Source organism: Cavia porcellus, unplaced genomic scaffold (assembly GCF_034190915.1).
Source record: "Cavia porcellus strain 051 isolate PalLab524CR breed Dunkin Hartley unplaced genomic scaffold, mCavPor4.1 scaffold_3, whole genome shotgun sequence".
NCBI lineage: Eukaryota > Metazoa > Chordata > Mammalia > Rodentia > Caviidae > Cavia > Cavia porcellus.
Genome location: NW_026947486.1, coordinates 115,476,259 through 115,500,903, shown reverse-complemented (window position 1 = coordinate 115,500,903; position 24,645 = coordinate 115,476,259). Strand labels below are relative to the sequence as shown.

The 24,645-nt window shown below is 40.5% G+C and overlaps 1 long non-coding RNA gene across 3 annotated transcripts; it reads left to right on the top strand.

Annotated features, from left to right (window-relative positions):
- The first annotated feature begins 10,466 nt into the window (after positions 1-10,466).
- Positions 10,467-23,824, top strand: LOC134475389 (uncharacterized). 3 transcript variants are annotated; one of them, XR_010046490.1, is made up of 5 exons: positions 10,467-10,766; positions 11,119-11,179; positions 12,977-13,083; positions 13,919-14,003; positions 21,931-23,824. It is a non-coding gene; the product is annotated as an uncharacterized LOC134475389 (long non-coding RNA). The 3 variants fall into 3 exon arrangements; XR_010046488.1 differs by lacking the exon at positions 13,919-14,003; XR_010046489.1 differs by lacking the exons at positions 11,119-11,179; positions 13,919-14,003 and having other exon boundaries at positions 12,970-13,083.
- The last annotated feature ends 821 nt before the right edge of the window (positions 23,825-24,645 follow it).

Sequence of the window (24,645 nt, the reverse complement as noted above, 5' to 3'; positions counted from 1 at the left end):
CTGTTCTTTTATTCCAAATGCCTTTATTTATAGTTGACACTACCTGGATGCCACCAAGAAATCTTTAAGAAGTAAATGTGTTTCTAATCTGTGATTCTTTCATGCAATCAACAGAAATAGAAAGAAATGATATATCGAGTAGTGGAAACACTGCATGTAACCTAAATGAAGAAGTCAGTTTGAATGGACTATGCACTCTGTGATCTCAACTATATAATGTCCTGAAAAAGGTAAACTATAGAAGTGACAAAGGCCAGTGGATGGCTTTGGAAGCAGCAAAAGAGTGATATGTAGGTTAAGCATGGAATATTTTATTTTTATTTTTATTTTAATATATATATATATATATATATATATATATATATATATATATATATATATATTTATTTATTTATTTTATGGTACCAGGGATTAAACTCAGGACCTTGTGCTTGCCAGGCAGGCACGTATGCCACTGAGCTAAATCCCCAGCCCAAGCATGGAAGATTTTAAGGAATTATAAATATTCTGTATGAAACTGTAGTGACAAACACAGTGATATGCATTTGTCAGAATCAGCAGGAACATTCAATGCAAAGAGTGAAACTTAATGAAAATAGTATATGTTAATCAAAAACACTGTGCATTGACATTGGCTATCTTTATTATTTGGATGACATCAGAAGACAATCATAATTATATAAAGTATAGGAGAATCATGCAAGATTATAATTATATAGGAAGCACTGTGTAAGGAAAAGGGGATGTAAAAGAACTTGTACTACCTGCTCAATTTTATTTCTCTTTTTTCTTATAATACTATCTAGTAGTTTTAAGAAAATAAAACCCTTGATCATGGTACAATTCAGAAAATATGTCCCTATGCATCTATCCTCAAGAACCAACAATTTATGATCTTGATAAATCTTATGTGAGCATGTTTGGAGCAGCTTCATTTTTTACAGTGAGGAGCTGGAAGAACGCGACCTAGCTGTGCTTAGGTGGGATAATGGTTGCAAAAGAAGCAAAATGCTTGGTACATCCATCCCTTGGAATACTACTCAGTATTTCAAAGGGTTACACTCTTCATCTGCCTACAGAGCTAGGTGAATCATTGTATCACGTTTACAAAGCAGTACCAAAGCTTACATATCCTTGTAAATTTATTTCATAACATCATTAAGTTATATAAATGATTAAGAAATTAGTGTTTTCCAGGGATGAGCAGGGTGTAGGTGTGAAGGAAGTGTCTCTAGAAGAGAAGCAGGAGGGGTATCCATGTTGACGGAAGTATTAGACATTATGGCAGCATCAATGTCAATATGCATTTGGGAAATTGGACAATAGTAATATTTCAGTACTTTTCCATTGAGGGTTGGGCTGAAGGTTGCACAGGAACTAACTGTATGATTTCCCACAAGTGGAGATGTTTCAGATACAATTCAGGAAGCATCCACACAACACTGTTAAGAGCATTTACATCTCCAAGATGCATTTGGAAGCCTCAGGAGGAGACATCCACAGGGCACAGTGATAGTGTCCCACAGGATTTCTTCAAGTAAGCTGTGAGAGAGAACTGGGAGTTTCTTCAACAAGGCAGGAGACCTAGATATCTGTAGGCTCCACATTTTGAAACAGCAAGTGAAACCCACTGGTCACTTCTCAAACGTTAGTCACACTCTACATCACTGGGGCCTGTGAATTTGACCTTATATGGCAAAAGAGATGGCAGATGTGGTAGAGGAGAATGAGATGTGCAATTTTTTTCTGTAATGTGTGAGTCCTAGATTCCTTCAAAGAAATGGAAACAATTTGCAACTGATGCAGAAAACAAAGGAATCTTGACCACAAAAACCTAAGTTTGCAATGCCAAGTTCACATGTGTAGCAGTGCTGATCCTTTACAAACAAAGTCATGAGCCTTGCTCATTTGCTTTTACTTCGGTTTTGTTGTACGCTTTGTTTTCATTTTTGGAGCTGGCTTTGGAACCCAGGGCTGCACGGCTGCTAGGCAGATTTCACCACTGAGCTCCATCCACTGCTCTCCTGCTGCTGATTTTAGCACTGTAAAACTCATTTGGACTTTTGACTTCCAAAATCTTAAAGAGAATAAATCTGCACCATTTTGTGTGCTGTTTAGGATATAGAGAAAAATGAATTCTGGTATAAATATAAATTAATACAGCTGTTGTGGAAAATGTTATGTAAGTCCTCAAAATAATGAGACAGAAAACTTCCATATCATCCAGGAATCTCTCTTAATTGCACATCTCATTAAAAACAAAAGTGCAGATAAATATGGGATTCATGGGCTCTCCACTACTGAATCTGCTCAGACCACTGCTGTGAAATAGAAACCAAAAACTGGTCATATTGGTTGAAAACCAAATGTGAATCCTTTTTTAGCTTTTTATCTATTATTAGCACACATTTGACTCTACATGTAGCCCTTTTTCTAAAAAGAAAAAATCTCAAATAATAATTTCACCTATAATTTGTAGAATTAGGAAATGAAGAATTTTGCTGAAGTAATCCTAAATAGGAAAATAGTACTGAAGAATAGGGTAGAAAGAATAAACCAGTAGATAAAAATAATGGAGCTGAGGATTTAGCTCAGCAGTGTAAGTACCTGCCTTGCAAGTGTGAGGTCGTGAGTTCGATCCCCAGTACCCCCCCCAAAAAAAAAGTGGAAACATTGATGCAAATAAAGTTTGAATTTTAACAGATTAATGAAATTCACACTTCTTTATGTGGACTTAACAAGACAAATGATAGAAGTCAAAATTTGCGAAGATCATTTTAAAAAGCTGTTTATTATATGTTTGCAGATTTGATTCTGTGAAGAAGGCAAAGATAATAGATATGACAAAAAAATCCCTCATTGAGTGTAGTTAATAGAGTGTCAAGGGAATAAAGATTGACTAGGTAAAGACAGGTGAAATTTTAAGAGAAAGAATAATATTGTGCATTATACTGTAATTATGGTTCCTTCACTAAATTCCATTTGTTAAAACATTCTTAAATTAACACTGAGGTTAGTGGATCTATTTGAAGCCCCGAAAAGGAATGTGTAAATTACAACCGTGTTAAAAATCACTGTGTGGAAGGCTGACATGCAATTCCAAGTTGTAGCAAACAGAATTTGTAACACTATGTAGCACTCAGAAAAACCAGGCCAGGGTCAGGCACATTGCAAGATGTTTCTTGGGAATTCAGTGAGTTGTGGAACAGGATTCTCCTAGCAGAATTTGGGTTAAAGATTATGCAGGGAGGTTGGGCCTCAAGCATGTCTTGTTGGTCTTCTCCATTGCCAACATCCATAGCCCAATATGTGGTTTCCCATCTTATTTGAGAAACACTGAGCTTCATCCTACCCAAGGCTGCAACAATTATATAATCTCTTCTGGGCTCCAAGACATGACATAAGCCACATAGAATAATAGACTTTCAGGGGATCAGGAAATTCACATAAATCAATGCACCTGGATTCAAAGACATATGCACATTCAGAAATACTAAAATAATCAAAAACATACCTTAAACACAGAAAAAAAAAACACTTCTGATTACTTCATACCTTTGCAGTAGGCGTTTATTATCTATGTTATATTGGATACAAACTCAAATTTATGGTTCGAAGATAAGAGTTTGTCTTGTTTCTCTGAAAAGAGTTGCATTTTATCTTTTCAGAAAGTTCTGGAATTGTTCACACTTTAAAGAAGGCATTATTTTATGGGAATAGTTGCATTATGTTTTCTGAAATCATGAAGTTGGTATTACTGTCTTTATTTGGGCATTAAATGTGCATTAAGGAGATATTTTAGGTATGAAATTCACAAGGGCTGAACTATGATTACTAATCCTGACTGGCCAACAAGCAGGTTAACCTAAAAGTTTAAAAAAACTTGTTCCTAGATGTGTATGGCATGGGGTATTAGAAACATGACCTTAGGTACTGTATACGGTCTGTGACCCTTCCACTACAGTACTGTTGTCTAATTCTGCTTCTAGGTAACCATGAATTGAGCAGTTTTGTGACTCCAAAATCTTCTCCCATACTATTTATACCTTGAACCCAGCCTATTATGGACAGAAAACATCAAACAATTATCTCTCTACTCTTTGCAGTTGTGGTTGCTATAACAGCAACATGACAAACAAGTGTGGGTATTATTTGTGCTTCTGGAATTTATCATGGAAAACAACAGCAAAGAGAGAGACAGAAGACCTAGCAAGCCCACATGAGCAACTCACTGTAAACAGCAAAGCATGAGGAAGGCCTGCAGGAGACTGAATACCGTGGAGCTGGTCTCCGTGTGTGCGTGGATAGGGGCAGGAAGCTGAGGGCTGCACAGGTAGCACAGGATAGCGTCAGCCAGGGGAAAGTTTTGAAACTCCTGCTTCTGTGTCACTGCATAGGCTGAGGTAACATCTTATGCCATTGATGCCAATGAACTATGACTAGCAACTGGACAGCAGGAGAATGGAGGCAATCTGGTTGCAGACACTGTGCTGATAACTACCAAAACCCATGCTAGTGGGTGAGGACTGGGTTTCACAACCATCATTGCTTTAATGGGACATAAATAATGCACTAGAAATAGAATAGAAAGTAAAAATTAAATCATGCACAGTAATGGTTGGTATTCTACATTCTGATACACATATGAGTATACTATAATCATGTACAAATATACTTGTGTAAACATATACATATAAATATAAAACACATATCCTATATAAATATAAATATTATAATGTAAACTTATGCATTCACATAGCACTATGCTTCTATGCATAAGTATTGTTTACTTTATATACTTTCTATTGAAGTGAAACCTACCCATTCATTTGGTAGAGAATTTAGTTTCCTGACTCTAAATGAGCACTGAAAGGTGAGAATCATGCTGTGGACTGTGAAAAGTTGATCACTGAACTCATCCCAGTCCCCTACTGCTGCTCACCCTTTTCGTACTCAACATCAGTTTTTTAGAAGGAAAGCATGGAGAGACCTACGTTTGGCTGGTGAAGAGACCTCACAGGGGGTCCGCCCTGAAGACAGTTAAACTGCCCTGGCCACTCCCAAGTCTTCCCATAGCTGCCACCACAGGGGACTCTGGACGATTGAGGGAAGCCAACAGAGGCAGTCAGCATCAAGGTCCAGGCTCTTCTGGGAACCAAGGTGATGGCCACCTGGGAGGAGAGAGGTGAACTCCAGAATCATGGTCTACACATTGCTGAATGTGACATCCACTGACTGCCTGATCTGTGGGGTCATATCTATGTGAAGACCACTTTCCTCCTAGAAGAACTAGACTTAGAGCCTGGATCTTAGGGGAACAGAGGCAAGTTCATAGAGGATGAGGATCCTGACTGCAGCAGTCCAGATGACAATTCCTAAGGGGAAAAAAAAAGATGCCAAGAATCCCATTTTGCTCTTTCTGTAAGGCCTGGGAGACCCTGGGCATATTTTCAGGTGTGACCTCCACTGAATCAAGCCCATGGGATGAGAAAGAGATGAGGTCTCTTCTGAATTTCTTGCTTCAGATAAGGGGAGCAGAGAACTAGGTTCAGTTAGAGGTCACTTTCATTGACTGTAAGGAAAGAAGAAGCCCCATCCCAGAGATAGAGGGTCCCCAAGCAATCCAGATTTCCCATGTTGTCATTCATACACTCTGGAGGAGAATTTTCAGGTGGAGATCACTTTGTCTTAAGGGCACACAAAGTACAGAAACATGCCTTGTTCTGAGGTTTCAGCTTCAGGGGAGAAGAATGCATAGGACCTGGCCTGAGTCAGTTCAAGGTGAGGGCAGAGCGGAAACAGGAAGCTCTGCCCCAAAGGAAAAGAACATGAACCTTTGCTGTCTGTCCTATATCAATTGCTGTATAATTCTCTAGAGAGCATACTCTTTCACCTCATTTGGAACTGTCAGGAAAGGAGTGCCTTGTTCTGAGGACTGAGGTCAGATCTTTGGAGTAGAAAGGGTCTAGGAGATCAGGAAGCTCAAGTTCAGAGGCTGAGCAAAGGCTAAGGAAGCTGCATGAGAGAGAGACAGAGACAGAGAAACTGAGACACACAGAGAGATCGAGACAGAGACAGAGACGGAGACAGAGACAGAAACAGAGACAGAGACAGAGACCCAGAACAAACTATAAATATCTGTTATCAGCCCTGAACACTGAAGAAATCTCAGGTGAGAAGCCCCTTCTCAGGGGAGCAGGAGATTCAGACCCTTAGTCGGAGGTCCCTGCTTCATGTAGGACTAGGAGTAACCTCTAGGGCCTGGCTCAGTAAGGTCAAAGTAAGAGGCTGTGGGGGACCAAGGAAACCCCTTCTCAGGCAGAAGAACCCAGATGATACAGATGTGTCTCTGTTTTCAGATCTGCACCACACTGGGGGAGATTTCTGAAGAATCCCTCCTTGTTAGCACAGGGGTCCAGAGAGTCACAGCCTTGTCCTCAGGTCTGTGCTTCTGTGGAGAGATGAGGCAGGACCAGGGCTCAGTTAGCTCATGGTGAGGGGCCATGAGGAGACTGAGAAAACCAGAGAGTGGGTTCCAGAATGTTCTACAAAAGTCCTGCTGACTGCTCTGCAGTGCAAGGTGCAAGTCTCACAACAGCACTCACTTTCACCACACTGGGGGAGATTAGTGAGAAGGAGCCCCTCCCCCTTGTCAGCACAGGGGTCCAGGGAGTCACAGCCCTGTCCTCAGGTCTATGCTTCTGTGGGGAGATGAGGCAGGACCTGGGCTCAGTTACCTCAGGGTGGGGGCTGTCCTTGGGAAAGTGAGAAAGCCCTACCCTCATGTGATCCCAGAATAATCCAGAACTCCCTCTGCTGTCCTCTGTTCCCTAAGGCAGGATTCTCAGGTGAGAGGAAACAACCTGGCCAGTTAGAGGCTTGTTCTGAGGGTCTGCTTCAGGGAGCAGAAGAGACAACCAGGGCTCACTTAGCTGCAGGCTCTGTGGGAGGAAGAAGCCTCACAGGAGACAGAGGGTCCCTAAATAATTATTCATTTCTGCCCCTTTCACAGCCCTGCACCACACAGTGAGAGAGCACAGCCCTCCCCTAGGTCTACGCCAGGGCACCCTGAGTGTGAGAGTCTGGTTGTGAGGTTCACCCAGCAAGTTTGGGGAGCACGGATCCTTTGACTCTTTTAGGGGTCATGGGAAGATGCTATGGCAGAATGAAGAACCTTCTCTTCAGAGAGTTCCCAAACAATACTGATGTGTCTCCATTGCTGACTGTAAATTTTAATGCAGAATTCTTAAGTGAGTGTCTCCATTTACTTCAGGGACTCTGAGAATCAGAGGTTTATTCTGAGGTCTGTGCCTGGAGTCCTAAGAGGTGTTAGGTCTTGGAAACGAGGAGAGCAGAATGAAGCAACGTCATCCCAGGCAAAGGGTCCAAGGTAATCCCACCTTTCTGCAGGTGTCAGCATTGGACCCTCGAGCTGAATTGTTAGGGGGATTCTACTACCCCCTGCAACCCTTTTCTCCTCAGAGTTTCCTGGGTGTCAAAGCTGTGGTTTGAGGGGAGTAAAATGAGTTGGGTATGGGATGGATGCCCACAAAGAAGACCATCTACGTCTTCGGCACCAAGACATCTGCAAATCATGTGCCAGAAGTTCAATGGGGTGTTTGCATGTAGGAAAACATTTTAATGAACCTTTGCATTGCTTTCCATCCTGGCTGTGATGATGAGTATTGAAGAATGATGAATTCAAGGAGCAGGATTGGGTTTTGGGAGGGACTCATGCTGGAAAGGGAGAAGTGAAACTATTTCGGAAAAATAAGAAATTATTGCATAAAGTTTTATCAATCAAATACTTTTAGAACAAATAATTGAGTTTAGATATATCACTGGATTTACAATCACTATACTCAACTCTTTATACTATCAATGAGCAACTGGAAATTGAAAGTTAACAGTATGATCTAAGGTAAAATAAAGAGAATGATTTAAAATTGATGATTCCAGGGCTGGGGATTTAGCTCAACAGCATAAGCACCTGCCCTTGTAAGTACTGGGTCATGAGTTCAACCCTTGGTACCAAAAAAGAAAAAAAAAAGTGATGATTCTAACAAAACATGTAGAATATCTCCACATTGGGAAATATATTAAGAAGATGAAATAACAAAGTTCTAAATAAATTCAATGCTTAAACACTGTCCATTACCTGGATGATTTAATATAGTCACAAAGTCATTATTTCCCAAATACTTTAATAAATTCCCTACCACCCAAATAAATATTCTGAGTCTAAAATTCATATAAAAATGTAAAGGACCTAGGACCACCAAAGAAATTCTAAACAAATATCAAAGTTTGAAGGAGTTACTCTACTTCAGGAATTACAAACAACAAAAAGCCAGTGCAATTTTAGAAATACATCTAAAAATGTATCAATGTAACAGAATGAAGCCTAGGAATAGATATATATATATATATATATATATATATATATATATATATGCATATACAAACAACTAATTATGAGAAAGATTGTAAATGATGATTACAAGAGAGAAAAGAGACCCACTAAAATAAGTAGTTCTGAAACAAATGGATATCCACCTGCAAAAAGTAAGCCTCAGTCTACTCCACATTTCTATCTGTTTATATAGATATAGATATTTCTTTATTGGTTTTCTCATTGCTGAGATAAAATACCTGACAACCACCAGTTAAGGGAACAGAGGTTTATTCTGGCTCAGAGTTTTCAGCCAAGAAACAAAGAGACAAACAGAGAGAATACACCTTGCATTGTTCCTCTATGTGACCCACCCCTGTTCACCAGGCCCTAACTCCAAATGGGAGATTCTGGGGACATTTTAGATATGAAGCACTGCTATTAATCTCTCCAGAGATATATGTAAATAGTAACAGGGATATTTTAAAGCATTAGATCATGTGGTTAGCTCATTTCAATTAACATAAACAACTGTAGTCCCTAGAACTAACATTTACAAAACTTTGAAATTTAACTTTTCATTTACCACAAATAATTCTTGAAAATCTCTAAAAGTAAGCTTAACAAAAATTAGCTTTTGTACATATAATTATAAAATTCTACTGACACATTCAGGTAGCAGGATTCTGCTATAAATTTAGCAGTTTGTCATATTCATCGATGAGAAAAAGAATAAGGTCAAAATTTCAATTTTTCTTAAAATTCCTCATTACTTAGTGTCTTACCTGTCCAGGGAAAAATGGCAAAGTTAGGCTATAGCCTTGTGCTTCCTGAATTAACCCTGGAAAACAGAGGAGAGTTAGGCAAAGTAAAAGCTAGCAAACACACATAAGCCACAAAATGTAAACAAACAATAGGAGGAAGTCACAGGAAACACTGAAGATTGTTGGACTGAGACTTATATTTGGATGGAGCGGGGAAGTCAGCCTAGGTCTGCACTAAGGCCAGCTTACATTACCCTTGATAGCAGGATTTGGGAGAAAGTTTTAAAACACCTGTCTCTACAACAGTGCAGTCTAAAGGCAACACCTCATACCAGAGATATCAGCGACCTAGGAGAAAGATGAGCACAGCAGAAAAAAGGAGATCGTGTGTGTCCAGAGACGACTAATAATAACCTGGAACCACCCTGGTGGGTGAGGACTGATTTTCAAAATAAATATTAAGAGAACGTGAATATAAGAGAAATAGAAAATAAACTACAGGAGTGAAGCAAGCATAGTCCACCATAGTTAATCTACAACCAATAGGAGTGTCCTCCTTTCTGTCCCAAAACACCCTGGGATCTGTCCTTACTGTGAGACAAGGTCTTTGATTCTTAGGTCTATAGATGACAGAAAGTATTTATTCTGTACCAGGACCCAACGTGAAGATCACTAAGAAGGGAAAATTTGGCCAGCAGAATCCCCTTCTTCCCCTCCTATCAGGCCGTGAGCTCCTTGATGGATATGATACCCATTACATGATTCTCAATGGGGTCAGAGAGATGTGGTGGCCTTGTTCTGATGTGCCTGCTTCAGGTGATGGGATCAGAGAATGCCACAGCTCACTGGGCAAGGTGAGAGCTGAAGGGGGAGTGTGGAACAGTCCTGTCACAGAATGTCTCCAAACAACTCAGGTTGTTTTCATTCCTGTACCACAAGGATTGATTTTCAACTGAGATCACGTTGCCATGTGTTTTGGGAACTTGGTCTGAGAGGAACAGATCCAGGTCCATGGAGGATGGGGGTCCAGGCCCTGCTAGGATTCCATGTGATGACCCCTGGGAAGTATTGGGGGATGGGGAGATTTCCTTTCTATCCCTCTATCAGTTGTGGTATATTGCTGGATGTGGGGTTTACTGACTGCACTTTATTGGGTTAGAGCAACAGGAGGGCTTGTTAGGAGGCTCAGGATTCAGGTGAGAGTAGAGTGCACTGGTCTCATTTAGGGATAATGATGATGAGCTGTAGGTGGAGGCGTAATGTTTTAATTCAGAGAGGGGGGTCCCCAAATTATTCAAATCTTTCTCTCTTGTCACTTCTGAATCTTACAAGGGCTAATTTGTTGGAATGAGCTTCAGCCTCAGGGAACGCTGGGAGGCAAAACCTGGGACAGTGGCAAACAGAATTCGGTCCATAGAAAACTGGGGCATAGGCTCTACCAGGAACCAAGATATTGATATGAGAAAGGAGGGAGGGATCTAAAGAATCCCTTCCTGCTCCTGCTGTCAGCCCTGGGAGACCCCTTGCATAGTGAAGGACTTGACATCCACTGACTTCGACTTCTTCTGGTCAGAGGGACAAGAGGACCTGTTCTGAGCTGCACAATTCAGGTAAAGGAAGCAGAAAGAGCCTGGATCAGCTATGGGTCACGTTGAGGGGTCACTGGGGGAGTGAGGAAGCCCCACTCCAGGGAGAAGGATCTGGAGCAACCAGATTTACCTGTGTTGTCAGCCCTGCACTCTGGGAAAGAATTTTCCAATGGGGGCCATAATTTTGCCTCAGGATACCCAGCACACAGAGTCATAACCTTGTTTTGAGATCAGGGCTTCAGGGGAGAGGGTGGACTGGCCAACACCTGGTCTCAAACCAAGTGAGGCCTGAAAGAAGACTGAGGAAGCCGCCCCTCAGAAACAGTCTCAGCGCTTTCTGGAAAAGACTCAGTTGCCTGCCCTTCACTTCAAGGTGCAGAATTCACAGGAGAACACCCCTTTCACCTCACTGGGACAAGAGCACTGAGATTCAGGTGAGAGGGAGCACAGAAGGTGTTCTGAGGTCTGTCTTTCGGGTGGGCTAACAAGATAGGGCCTGCACTTGATTAGGTTTATGTCAGAGACAGACAGAGGAGTGAAGAAATGTGACCCCAATGGTGGGTCCCCAGATAACTCCCATCTTCCTCTGCCGACAGCCCTACACTGTGCAGTGGAGAATATCAGGTAAGTACTTTCTTTTGAGTCAGGGAACTCATGGAATTCAGAGCCTTGTTCTTGGGCGCCTGCTTCAGATGGAAGCATGAGAGAAGTTCTGTGTTCAGCTAGGTCAGGCTGAGAAACTGTGGGATAATTGTGGAAGCCATAAACCACGTAAAGGGTCCCCAAATAATACATACCTGCCTGTGTTGTTAGTCTTGGACCTGGGGCACTCCACTTCTACTCCCCACCTGCACAATGATGTTTCTGCCTTAGACGTCTCTGAGGGGCAGATACTTTGTCCAAAGGGGAATGCTCCAGGGTCATCACAGGCCTAAGGTCCTACATTTGTGTGAAATCAAGGTTTGAGGGAGGAGAGGGGCCATAAAGTAATGCCTTTTAGGGCCTCCTATCAGCCCCATGAAGTCCCTGAAAGTAGATGGGTGGCACAAAATGACTTTAGCATCTGGGGATGTCAGGGAGGTGAAGGCTTTGTTCTGAGGTCTGACTTTTAGATGAGGATAACAGAGAGAACCTGTTACCAATCCAGCTGGTCTCCCAACTAGGGATTGAGGAAGCCCCACCCAAAAGTGAGAGTCTCTGAACAGTGCAGAGCCATCTCTGTTGTCAGACCTGGACTACATGGGGGCAGGCTTGTCAAAATGTGTCCTCAGGAGATCTGAAAGTCAGATCCTTGATGTGACAAGGCACACTCAGGTAAACAATGATGGCAGTGCAGACTGCCAGAAACCAAGGTCAGGCTCCACAGAGAGGAATTAGGGGAGCCACCCCTCTAGAAGAGCCCATAGTGTACTTCTCTGCCAGAGTTATCAGACCTGGCAACCCCCATGGTGCCTGGATGCCTGGAACTGTAACTTGCATTGGTGAGCTCTCAGATTGGTGACAGTCTTGGTCGCAAAGGAGAGTGTGCTACACTCCAAAAGCTTGCCCTTGTTGTGAGTCCAAGAAAGCCCCAAGCAGGGTTTTCAGATAGGGGTGTCTGGTTTTCTACAAGAGGATCTGAGGGACCTTAGGGCCTTTGAAGAAGAAGCAAAGCCTCAGGAAAAATGGAGACACAGGCCCTGGCCCAGGCAAGATGGAAATGAAGCAGGAATTCAGGGCCCAGCAAACATGACAGATGGAACCTAAATCTGAGTGCTGAGCTGCATTCCCACCTAGAATCTGAGCGAGGAGGCTCTAACTTGACAGAGGAGTAAAGCTGCATCCAAGATTCAAGGAGAAGATGTAGAGGGAACAATTATTGCAAGATCAGAGGGTGACCAACCCCTGGGGGATGCTGCACCTTTGGCACCAGGCAGGAGGGGGCCTTGGTCTGAACAGTGTGGCCTTGGGTCAGCAGATCCAAGATATGAGAAGCCTGGCCCTGCTGGCAGGCTGGGGCGGCCTCAGGATGTACTGAGAACACTCACCCTGCCCCATACTTCCACCTCTGCTGTCCAAGGGAGATGGGGGACTGGATTTGCCTCATGATTCTGCAGGTCAGTAGAAGGGAAATGTGACCACCTGGGCCTGCACCAGATGATGGAGGCTCTCTGGTTCTACTCCTCTGTCAGTTTGGGGAAACCCTTACAAAGGTGTCCTGATGCGCTGCACTTTTGTCTCCGAGGTCTCAGGGAGGTGACCTTGCTGTGAGGATCTTCACCAGCTCCCAAGAGGAGGCACATCCTGTCGGCAAAGGGAGTAGACCAGGGTCTGCCGGGAGTCAAGGAGAGGACCCCAGGTGAGTGTGGAAGGCTGTTTGTATTGGTTCATGTTTGTCATACTCAATGATTACATTCATGGTGGGGAGTTGCCACATGAACATGATTCATGGTCATTCTTTTTTCTGATCTCCTCTTCCTCTCTTCCTGCTGCCCCTGCCTAACTATATGTACATATTTCTAGTACACAATGATCATGTTACACATAGACTTAGGACATGTGAAAAGTTTATAAATCACGCTTTCTTTTTTAGCTGATACCCTTTTCCTCTTTCCCTTTCTCTGCGACTCTTGGCTCCCTTCCAATATGCTAAACCTCTCTCACTGTTACTTGTTCATCTTTCACTTTACTTTCTATTTTGGGTTTTGCATATGTTATTAAACATGTGTGTCTGATTCAGTTCACGGGACTGTATGCTGTCATGGTGCATCCATTTTCATATACATGACTCAAATATGTATTTTTTATGGTAGAGTACTACTTTATTGTACATAAATCCTAAAATTTCTTTATCCATTCATCTGTGGATAGACATGTAGGCTCATTCCAAGATTTAGCTGGCATCACTTGTGTCACTACACATGTATCACTTTGATATGATGTCTTTAATTCTTTACCAAAGGTACCAGTAAATGGAATATCTGAGTTTAATGCAATTTTTCTATTGTTTTCTAAATAATTTCTTTTATTTTTGTACTACAAATTGAACTCAGGGCCTCACACTTGCCAGGCAGGCAATGTACCACTGAGCTAAATTCCCAACCTCCTCTAAATAATTTCAATACTGACTTCCATATAGTTCGTACCAATTTACGTGTTCTCAATAATGAATAAGGCTTTCCTTCTACCTGCAGGTGTGCCATCATTTGCTTTTTGATTACTTGAAAAAAGCCATTATTTAAAGAGGTGAAATCTGTGTTGCTGATTTTGCTGTTCTTGGTAGGTCTTATCTGTGTCCTATAAATTTTATGATATTTTCTCCTGTTTTATGAGGAATACTATTGTTACTTTGCTTAGATCACATTAAACCTGTGTAAAATTTTTGTAAATATTGCCATTTTGACTATTCGTTGTGCCTTTCCAGGAACAGAAAATATTTTTCCATATTTTCTTTGCTCTCTTTTTTCAGAATACTGTGGTTTTCACTGTAAAGTTTTTCACTTCCTTGTTTAATTCTCAAGTATTTCATTTTTATTGATGCTATTATGAAAGTTGTATTCCTTTCGTTTTATTTTTGGCATATTTATCACTGTTGTATAGGAATGCTGTTGATGTTTTGCCTTGATTTTCAACCTGCTACATTGCTAAATTCGTTATTAATTTTACAAATCTTTCTATAGTTCTTATAGTCTTCCATGTAGAGGATCATGTCATTTGTAAATAATGGTAATTTCATTCTGTTTTTCATATATATATATATATATATATATATATATATATATCTTTGATTTCTCTTTACCGATAGTTCTGGATAATATTTTGTGATTCATTTGGATCAGGAATAGTAATGGAATAAATCTTTGTTTTGCTCCTGATTTTAGAAAAAAATATTTTGACTTCACATTTAATATGATTTGGGAATTTTTCATATATGGATTTTATCAGATGGAGATAAATTTGTTCTACATATATTTTCTTCAGGATTTTTTTTCTCATGAGTGGCTATTGGATTCTGTCAAATATTTTTGTGCATCTATTGAGGTGATCATGGATTTGTTTTGTCCTTAATTATGTTTATGCAGTATATTTTATTTTTAATTTACACATGTTGTACCATCCTCACACCCCTGGAATGAATCCTACTTAATCATAGTAAGTGATCTTTTTGATACTTTAATGTGCTCTGTTTGCCAGTTTCTTATTGAGGACTTTTGATTCTATATTCATTCTAGAAATTGACTTGTAGTTTTCTCCTCTGATTGTAACCTTTCCTGGCTTGTTTTCAGTAATTATTTTGGGAATATTGCTTAATTTTAATTTTATAATTAAATTTTATAATTTTGAGTAATACTGGCATTAGATCTTTTCTAAAATTATTGTAGAATTTGACAGTGAATGTGCCAGGACTTGGACTTTTCTTAGTTATACTTTGTTTCTCTAGATTTGATTTCATTTAATGATACTGGACTAGCTGGAATTTTTATGTTATCTTGGTTCAGTGCTGGTAGTTCTTGTATATGTAGGAATTTATACAGTTCTTCTGACTTCTCTATTTTTTAAAGTAAAAGTTCTTAAAATTAATACCAGTGATCTTTAGAATTTCAGCAAACTATTATGATTTCACCGTTTATACTTCTGATTGCTTAGATTTGAGTCATTTTTTCCTTTGTTTTGGTAAGGCTGGCTAGGACTTTGTTAGTTTTGTTTATTATGTATAAAAAACCAATACTTTCATTCACTGATTTTTTGTATCAATTTTATTAATTTCTGCTTTGACTTTTATAATTTCCATCTTCATACTAGCTTTGGAATTGGATTATTCTCATTTTTATAAGACTTCAAAGAGTACCCTGAAGTGGTTTTAGGCTCTCTTTCTTTTTCTGGTGTGGTAAACTCTCTGCTTAGGGCTGCTTTCATTGTGCCCCATAGTTTCTGATATGTTGTACTGGCGTTACTATTTGATTCTAAGAACTCTCTAATTTCTCTCTTGACTTCTGTAACCCATTGATATTTCAAGAAGGTCTTATTTAGTTTCCGTATGTTTTTAATTTTTTTCATTTTAAAAAGTGAAACAGAAAAAAAGGATAGAAGTGGTATAAAATTTCAAAAAATAGTACGAAATTTTGGTTTCTCTTGCCAGTGGCTACTCATTTCATTTCACTCTGATCTGATACTATGCATGGCCTGCTGGTTCTTTTGCATTTACTTAAGCATGATTTATGGACTAGAATGGAACCTAGTTTGGAGCAAGTCCCATGTACTGCTGAGAAAAATGTGTGTTCTACTATTGTTCAGTTGGACCCTGTAGCTATCTATTAAATCTATTCTTTCAAAATTTGATTGAACTGTGATATGCTCTTCTTGATTTTTTATCTATGAGATCTGACTATTTGTGACATGGAGTGTAGTTCCCTGATTGTAATTGTGTTAGTTTTAGTCTGATTTTTATGCCCATTTAGTGAGTCTTTTATGAAGTTGGGTGTGTTGGTGTTTGGTGTTTGTATGTTTATAATTGTTACCATTCTCTTTTGAGTTGCTCCTATACCCAACTTGTGGTGACCTTCTATGTCTCTTTTGATCAGTTTGGTTTGAAACTTGCTTTGTCTGAATTTAGGATAGCTACTACTGCTTTTTTCTGTTTTCCTATTGAAAGGAGTATTGTTTTCCATCCTTTGATATCAAGTCTGTGAATTTCTTTTTAGGTAAATGTGTTCCTTTTTAGTTAAATGTGTTCCATTGCTTATGATTGGGTCTTGACTTTTGATCCATTCTACCAATCTAAGTCTTTTGATTGGAAAGTTGAGACTTATTCCTGAAAGGTATTGATTTATTCTTGTCATTGCATCATTTTCTTGTTGCTTATTTTCTTATATTTTTCCCTTCTTGTTAGATGCTCATCCTGTCAGGTTAAATCATTCTATTTGAGTAATTGACATTGTTGGTTTCATTGTCTGTTTATAAGATATTATTGAGAATTTGTAATGCCTGTTTGCTGATCATGCATTTCTTGAGATGCTCCTTGTAAAGAAAGAAACTTATTTCTCCATAAATTTTGAAGGAACATTTGTAGGATATGTAAGTCAGAGGGAATTTATCTTTTAGGAGTTGAAACACTTCATGCTTCCCTAGCCTTTAACATTGTAGTTGAGAAGTCAGTAGTTTTTCTAATGTGTTTGACTTTAGAACAGATTTGTAGCTTTTCTCTAACAGCTTTTAAGATTTTGTCACTGTGTTAGACTTCTAGTATTCTGACAATTATGTAACATGAAGAGGTTCTGTACTGGTCATGACTATTTGAAATTATGTATGCCTCACTCATCTGAATGTTTATTTTTCTATGTTTCAGAAGTTTTCTGCTATTATTTATGTAAAGAATTTTTTATGCCAATTGTTCTAACTTTGGATTTTTTAGTTATTTGAATCACTCCTAGATTAGTCTTTTTTGCCCCATGTAGTATGTATTGAATATACTTTTAATGTTTTATTTTCGCTTAAAGTTTTCTTTAATTAGTTGGTCTTTGAAAGCATCCCTGTCTTCTAATTCTGAAATTGTGTCCTCACATTGCTCCTCTGTGCTGTCTATACTTTCAATATAATATTCAATCTCCTAGATGTCTCTTTGAAACCTTTTCATGGGCTCTTAATAGTTTACTAAACACTTCAGTAATTATTGTATCAAGCTTTGTGTGGTGGTGATGCCTGTATTCCAAGCTCTTGGGAAGCTGAGACAGGAGGATCCCTGTAAGTTCAATGCCAGCTGACATGCACAGTGATCCTGGGCTACACCATAAATTCAAAGGCAGAATGTACTACATAATGATTCTCTGTCTCAAAACAAAACAACAAAAATATTTTTGTATCATTTTGTTCAGTTCATCTAGCATTTTATTCATATCTTCTGAAATCTGGATTTTTTAGTTATTACTTCTATTATCTGTTCAGTCATTTTTCTGTGATCCTACTGAGAAGTATCTGTTTGATCTATTTTCTGAATTCCCCTGTTTTCCTTCTAAATAATTGGGAGTATGACATGTTTTTCTCCCTCTCAGTGATTCCTACACTGGCTTTGTGGGAGTTTCGGAGTTTGAGGTGCATTTTGTTGCTTTGCCTTCTCACATTTCATTTTTTTGTGTTTGTTTGTTATTTTTGTGATGAAGTTAATGTCACTTAGTGGGAAGACATTATTGATAGTATAGAGCTTTTGTTTAGTCTGCTTCTGAATGATTTAATTTTGGCATAGCTATCTACAATCGGTTGTCCCTTGTCCTAAGATCAGACCAACTCTATTAATTTGCTAGAGGAAGGTGCCATGCAATTGTCCCAACACCAAATTATGTGGAAATGTGCTCTGGTACTGTTATTGTCAAAATGTATTCTGAGCATTGGGATACAGAGAAAAACCCATTAATGGCAACAATTGTGTAATCTTGCCTATGTAAAACAAATCAGCTACAAAGTAGCATCCAAAGTAATTTGGATAGTAATATGCGATAAAAAACGATTAGTTACCATCCTTAACCATGGAATAGAATTCTTCACTTATACCATAAACACTAAAAGAAGCCACTTACATACAGCTAATATGTACTGAATGTGACACTTATATCTCCATTAATGTTAAAAAAAAACTTCAACAGTAATTACGTAGTTGTGATTATATAAGGTTAAGAAAGCATAATGTTTATTATATAGAAGATACAGGAGGTTGCAAAAGGGGGGATGCAAAAAGAAAAATTTGAAAGCTTTAGGACAGTAGTGGTGAACCTATGAGACATATGTTATTTGTTTTTCTTTTAAGACAAAAGATATTAATGTATGAGAATTTTTTCTAAACTAAACAATCAGTATTCAGGTTTAACCTCAGTGTTGGAACTTTGCAACAAGTAAGCGGGCTTTGGATTGCAGTTTGTATACTAGTTTCTAGGATATGAGGAAAGATAGAAATTGAACAAAGAATCTTTTAAGAACTAGAAGAGTGTTTATAGAATTAGGTAAATATAACAAAAACACATGAGAAATTGAACACAACAGAACAAAAGAAGAAAAGGAAAAATTATGTGGAGAATAACAAATGAAAAGGAAAGAGTGTGTTGGGAGAACAAGAGGTGAGAAAAAAATAGAATATTAGAAAAATAACCTGTGATTTTGAACAAAGAGTTTCCTTCTGGGATTCCAAATTTTGTAACCTATCAACTCTCAATTTTCTCAGATGCCTCTCTGCTTTTCCTGTTCTATGTACAAGTGAAACAACTATCTGTGCTCACAGTGGAAGGTCAAGAAGGGAGCCAGCACCCAGATCTGTGCTGGAAGTAGACAGAAAGGCAACGGCTTCAAAAACCATGCTGAAACTTTCAAACCCAGTGCAGCTCAGGCTAGTTTGGTTTCTGACTGCTGAGAGTGGGACCTCTTCCCTTGCCACCCAAGCTCAGTTTTCAGTGGGTCTCTTTCTAGCCGCAATCGTCTCCATGGTTGTTTTCTGAGAATGTCTCTCACCCAGTCACTGAGGGAGGAAAACACTGGGAGCTCTGAAGAAGAGTTGTCCTGTGGCTGTTTGAGTCCCAGGTTCAAACACTCAACACTTTCCTGGAGTAGCACCAAAGCATGTGCACTCTCCAAGGATATGCCAAAGGGTCAGTCTCCTGCTGTTTCCTGAAGGACTTATTACATGGAATTCCACAAAGTTCCAGCAGATCACAACCACCAGTCCACAGAACAGTGCCTTTTCTCCCTGGGGCCTCCCGAAGTTCCAGATTTCACTTTGGTTCTATAGATTCTATCTTCTTTGCTAAAAAGCAGAAGCCAGCACGAAAGACTAGATTGCTTTGTTCCCGTCATTTCATTTTAGTCTGTATCTTCAAATCTGTATTTTATGCTTTTCCTGTCATGTGACTCCAACTTCCTGGGGATATATCTCTCATTGGCATTTATTTTCTTCTCTTTTTGGCTCTCCCAAAATTGTGATTTTCCCAAATCCTAATGGTTGTTGCTCACCACTCTGTTATTCTGTGTCATTTTGAAGGTAACTCACACCCATAAAAACGGAAACACACAGAGCTTGGCTTCCCTTGTTTTAAGTCAGGAGTTCTCAGTGACTGGGGAAGCATATGAATTATTCACATTTCTGCTAAGTAGCTGCAGTAAAGGACTCAAGGATATGAGGACCTTGATCAAAAGGTGACTCAAATCAACAGAGGGAAATACATGCTGGCAGTAAGGAGAGGACTCCAGGAACTGACCTTAGCTAGCCTCTTCCTTCAGACTGTGGGTACCCACTGTCAAGAAACAATAGACTCACAGACTCTTCCTGATCCTGGGTCATTCTTTAGGGTCCCTAGGTGGCATGCTCTCTTCTATCATAAGCAGGAAGGTGGGGGAGACTTCAGGGGATGAAGTCTTCGTATCAAAAGAGCAGGTCATCTATTTTCTGGTAGGGTGGTGATGAGGAAGGCTATGCCTCATAAGGAGGAAGGTACAGAAACTACAGAAGCACATATGTGATAAATTACTTATTTTCTCATTGCTGAAAACTAATACCAATACCTGCAATTTAATGATGAAAATGTTTATACGTGAGATTGCAAATTACAGGGGTTTCAGCCCACAATTGGGCAGTTCCAGGGCAAAACATCACAGCAGAAGGGCCTTGTAACAGGAAAGGTGCTCACCACAAGTCTTCCAGAAATCAGAGAATGAAGGGCTGAGCCAGGAGTGGAGATACACCGTGTCCTCGTAATGGCACTCCTCTTTTTACTTGGACCCACCTTCTAAAAGCACATCACCTGTTAGCCCCCATAATTCAGTCACCTTCAAGACATCCTGTTTTTGATTCGCCATGAGTTTAGTGGAAAATCTAGATTAAATCAGAAGATATGGTTATAGGTTCTGCCCTGAGTCCTGGATTCCCCATGTAGGAGTGATGGGATGGGCACCTGCTCACTTCTTTTGAGAATCCTAGAGATGTTAGGGAGGTGAAGACTTGACCTGAGATGGTGTTTTCAGTTTGGCCTAGACCACTCCATGTGGTCAAAAGACACAGGAGTCCCAGGATCTGCCAAGAGTCAAAATGAGAACTCTAAAGGAATTGAGCTTATCCTGCACCAAACACAGACATATGCGTGTTAGGAAACATATAACCTGCACATTGCAGTGAAGCTGAAGCCTCTGTCTTAGTTCTGGGTAATTTGTCTCAAGGAACAGAAAGTCTTAGTAAGAAGAGGCTAGACTCTGGACAACAAAAGTAGGACACCAGGTCCTGGCAGCAATCTAGGTAAGAGCAGAGGGAACTCTGTCAACCGAACACATAGTACCCTGACCTCAACCTGTCCTTTTGTCACCTGTCATCAGACCCAAGGAATACAGATGGGCTGACTTCTCTTCACTTCTTCTTTGAATGTCTCATGGAGATAGGATTGTAGGTAAAGCTGGGCACAGATCATCCCATGGAGAGTCTTAGACCTTTCCATTTGTAAAGGTAAGAATGCAGTAGATTCATTCCCTAGACCTCTTGGACCCAACTGAATTTTTATACCTGCAGAAAACTTCACAGCCTCAGGTAGCTGAGGCCCAGATGTGTGCCTCCTTTACTGCCTTATATTGCCCCTCAGGAAGGTGGTCAATTTCTCTGAGGGGGTGTCTCAGGCCAGCAGAGGCCTGAACTCAAGACCCTACTCAAGGACAGTTGAAGGCCCTGAATGAGCAGAGAAGGGACTATTCATCCAACACAGTAGGAATCTCACAGAGTCCATCCCACTTTTCCTGCGAAAGCAGCAGGACAATGCTTGTAGTGTGCAACCTGAGGGCTGCCATCCCTCCTACAGGAGCTCCAGGAACCAAAGGTGAGGGTCTTGGTCTGAGGCAGCATCCATAGCTCACACAGCAGCAGAGGAGGCCAGGTAGTACCAAGAGTCAAGATGAGGTACGTGCCCTAAATGTGTAACTGGGACTCCCAGGACAGAGGAGACTCCATAAGCTCAGGCACCATAAGCACTACTGTCTTACCTAGAGCCTGCCCTATGTGATTCAGCTGCAACCTGATGAGCAGTCTTAGTTCCCGAGCCAGGGTTTTGGGGACAGTGCCTTCAAGAGGACAGGATTCTGCAAGACACTCGAGCACCACTCAAAGAGAAGACCTGTCCTGGGCCTGTGCTGAGTACCATTCTCAGCTGAGTTTAGTCACAATCTCTTTCTCTCTCTGTCTCTCTTCCAGGCACCCAAGTCTTTATCACCAAACTTGCTATCCCATGGGAAGTCAAAACATCTTCATAGTTAGATGATCCAGCACATCACCCTAAGAGGTGGAGGTGCAGATTCTTAAGCCTGAGGGAGAGCAAGTAGAAACCACTGCTTCCTCTGCCTCCTCTTCCTGCTATCCTCGAATCCAGACCACATCTAGAGAAGTGCCTCATGGTGGGATCCTGTCCCTAGAATACTGAAGATGACCTCTTCCCACGGTGACATGGCCTCAAGTCAAAGGAGCCAGTTCAGCGAGGTCTCCAGCAAGCAAGAAGAGGAAGATCTGCGCCACTCTGAGGATATTCTAGTTCGTCAGATCTTGCGACTTGTGTTTCTAGATGACAAGATAGCTAAATTGTTGCCAGTCCTCCTCCTTAAGTATCAAAAGAAAGATCCAATCACCAAAGCAGAAATACTACAGATTGTTGATGAGGATTACCATGTGTACTTCCCTCTCATTGTCAGTCTAATCTGTGAGTGCCTGTGTCTGAGCTTTGGCATTGAGATGAGGGAAGTGGGTCCCACTGGCCACACATATGAGCTTGTCTCCATCTTGGGCCTCCACTTATAATGGGATACTGGTTAATGATCAGAGCATTCCCCAAATCAACCTCCTAATAGTCATCCTTACTACCATCTTCATGAAGGATAACCATGCCAGTGTGGAGGACATAAGGAAAGTACTGAGAATAAGGGAAAGGTTGCCTCAGAGTAAGTACATTGTTATTGAGGAGCCTTGGAAATTCATCACAAAGGATTTGGTAAGGGAACAGTACCTGGAGTGTCGGCAGGTGCCCAATAGTGATCCTGCTCGCTATGAGTTCCTGTGGGGTCCCAGAGCCCAAGCTGAGACCAGCAAGATGAAAGTCCTGAAGCATCTGGCAAAAGTTAATAGGAGAGATCCGAGGTCATACACCTGTCTGTATGAAAAGGCTATGAAAGATGACCTACAGGATGCCATGCTGGAGTGATGGCCCACAGAGGTGGTTAGGTACTGGATAGGGACAGGCAGTATTCTGAAGCCACATAACAAGCTTAACTCCCACCTCATGTGAAAAAGGGCCATTTTTCAGTCTATGTTTGTAGAGATCAGGCAACTTTCTAAATAGCTCATGGCCAAGTTATGATGGGGATAATATAGTCCATGCCATGATGGTTATTTTATTTGGATTCCTAAAAATTGACATGTGTTTTCTTAATGACTTATCTTGTTCCCTTTTTTAAGATTGAAGGAGTTTGTGCATCTTGTTTGAAGAATATTGATGTTACATATGTTTTTAATTTTCTGATATTAATGGTTGATTTTTATTCCAGATCTGTATGTGATTTTGTATAATATTGATCACACGTAAATTTAATCTTTTATCCTGAGTGCAGGCATCTTTTAAATTTTGTAAAATCAACTGGGAAATTATTTTGTTTATAAGATGAAACTGGTTATCACAACATTGGGATTAGAACTTCCTTAGAAATGTGTATGAGATTTATGCCAGATTTATGTCCAGAAATAGGCATACAGATAAAATCTGATGTTCTACATTATTAAAGATATAGGTGCACCTGAATTTTCTGTTTTGTTCATTATAGTGTATCAGGAAACGTTTTGTCAGTGTAGAACTCCACCTGCTCATGGGAAAATTGAGCCCTGAATTCTCATTACAGCTGTGCTCTTTGGAAGGCTCTGTGTCTGGTAGAGAGATGAGTAAAGTATCCTGAGCAGTATTAAGCCCATGCTATAGGACGGTGGAGTGTAGCAGCACCACCAATGTTGAGAGATAGACGGATTTCCTCAAGAACTTAAAGGCAAGAAACAGGACACTGAGGAGGGGAGTATAGTAGAGAACTGCCTTGGGTGGGTGCTGAGCCATAGCGGGTTGTGGCAGGGTAACTGCAGTTCCTTCTGCAGGAGTTGACTTTAATAGATATTCGTGGTATTTTAATAGATATTCGAGGCCAGACCCTCAGAAGAAAGCCTGGGAGGATGGAAGACCACTCTGAGCAGCACTTTTAGATGGTTGACTTCACCGGGGACAGCGATGAGAAGATTGGCCCCAGGAAGGGCAGTAACCAATGGACATATCCTCAGCATCTGTGAGGTTTACCTGAGAGATAAGGATGACTCTCAAGTGAAATGAAGCCCTGAGGAGTAGTGGTTTCCAAGGATGAGGAAAGTGTGGTGTGAAGGAATTGATGTGACCCTAAAAGGGAAGTAGATAGGGTCCCTATGCCAATGGAATTATTAGATATCTTGGCAGCATCCATGTTACTATACATTTGAGAAATTTGACAATAGTGTTGTTTCAATATTTTTGGCACTGAGGGTGGGACTAAAGGTTGCCAAAGACATAACTGTATTTCTTACACTTGTATTCAAATATACAGTTGTCTAAAATAGAAACTTGAATCACAGCACTTGTTTACAGTTAATCCTACTCTGTACAGTGCACAGTAAAAATGAATCACTCCCACTGCCTGTCCCCAGCCAACCACTCCATTCTGAGGAAGTGGCCAACGTAGTGTTCATTCTGTGAGTTTCAGTGCCATCATTTCAGTGTTTCAGAGTACTATTATGGATCTTTGGTAGGAAAGCTTTAGTTATTCTGAAGACCTTGAGTTGCTTACAACTTAGGACTGGAAGCAACAAATGTCACTGTGAGGTAGGTGTGGAGGGAATTAGAGTTTGTGCTTT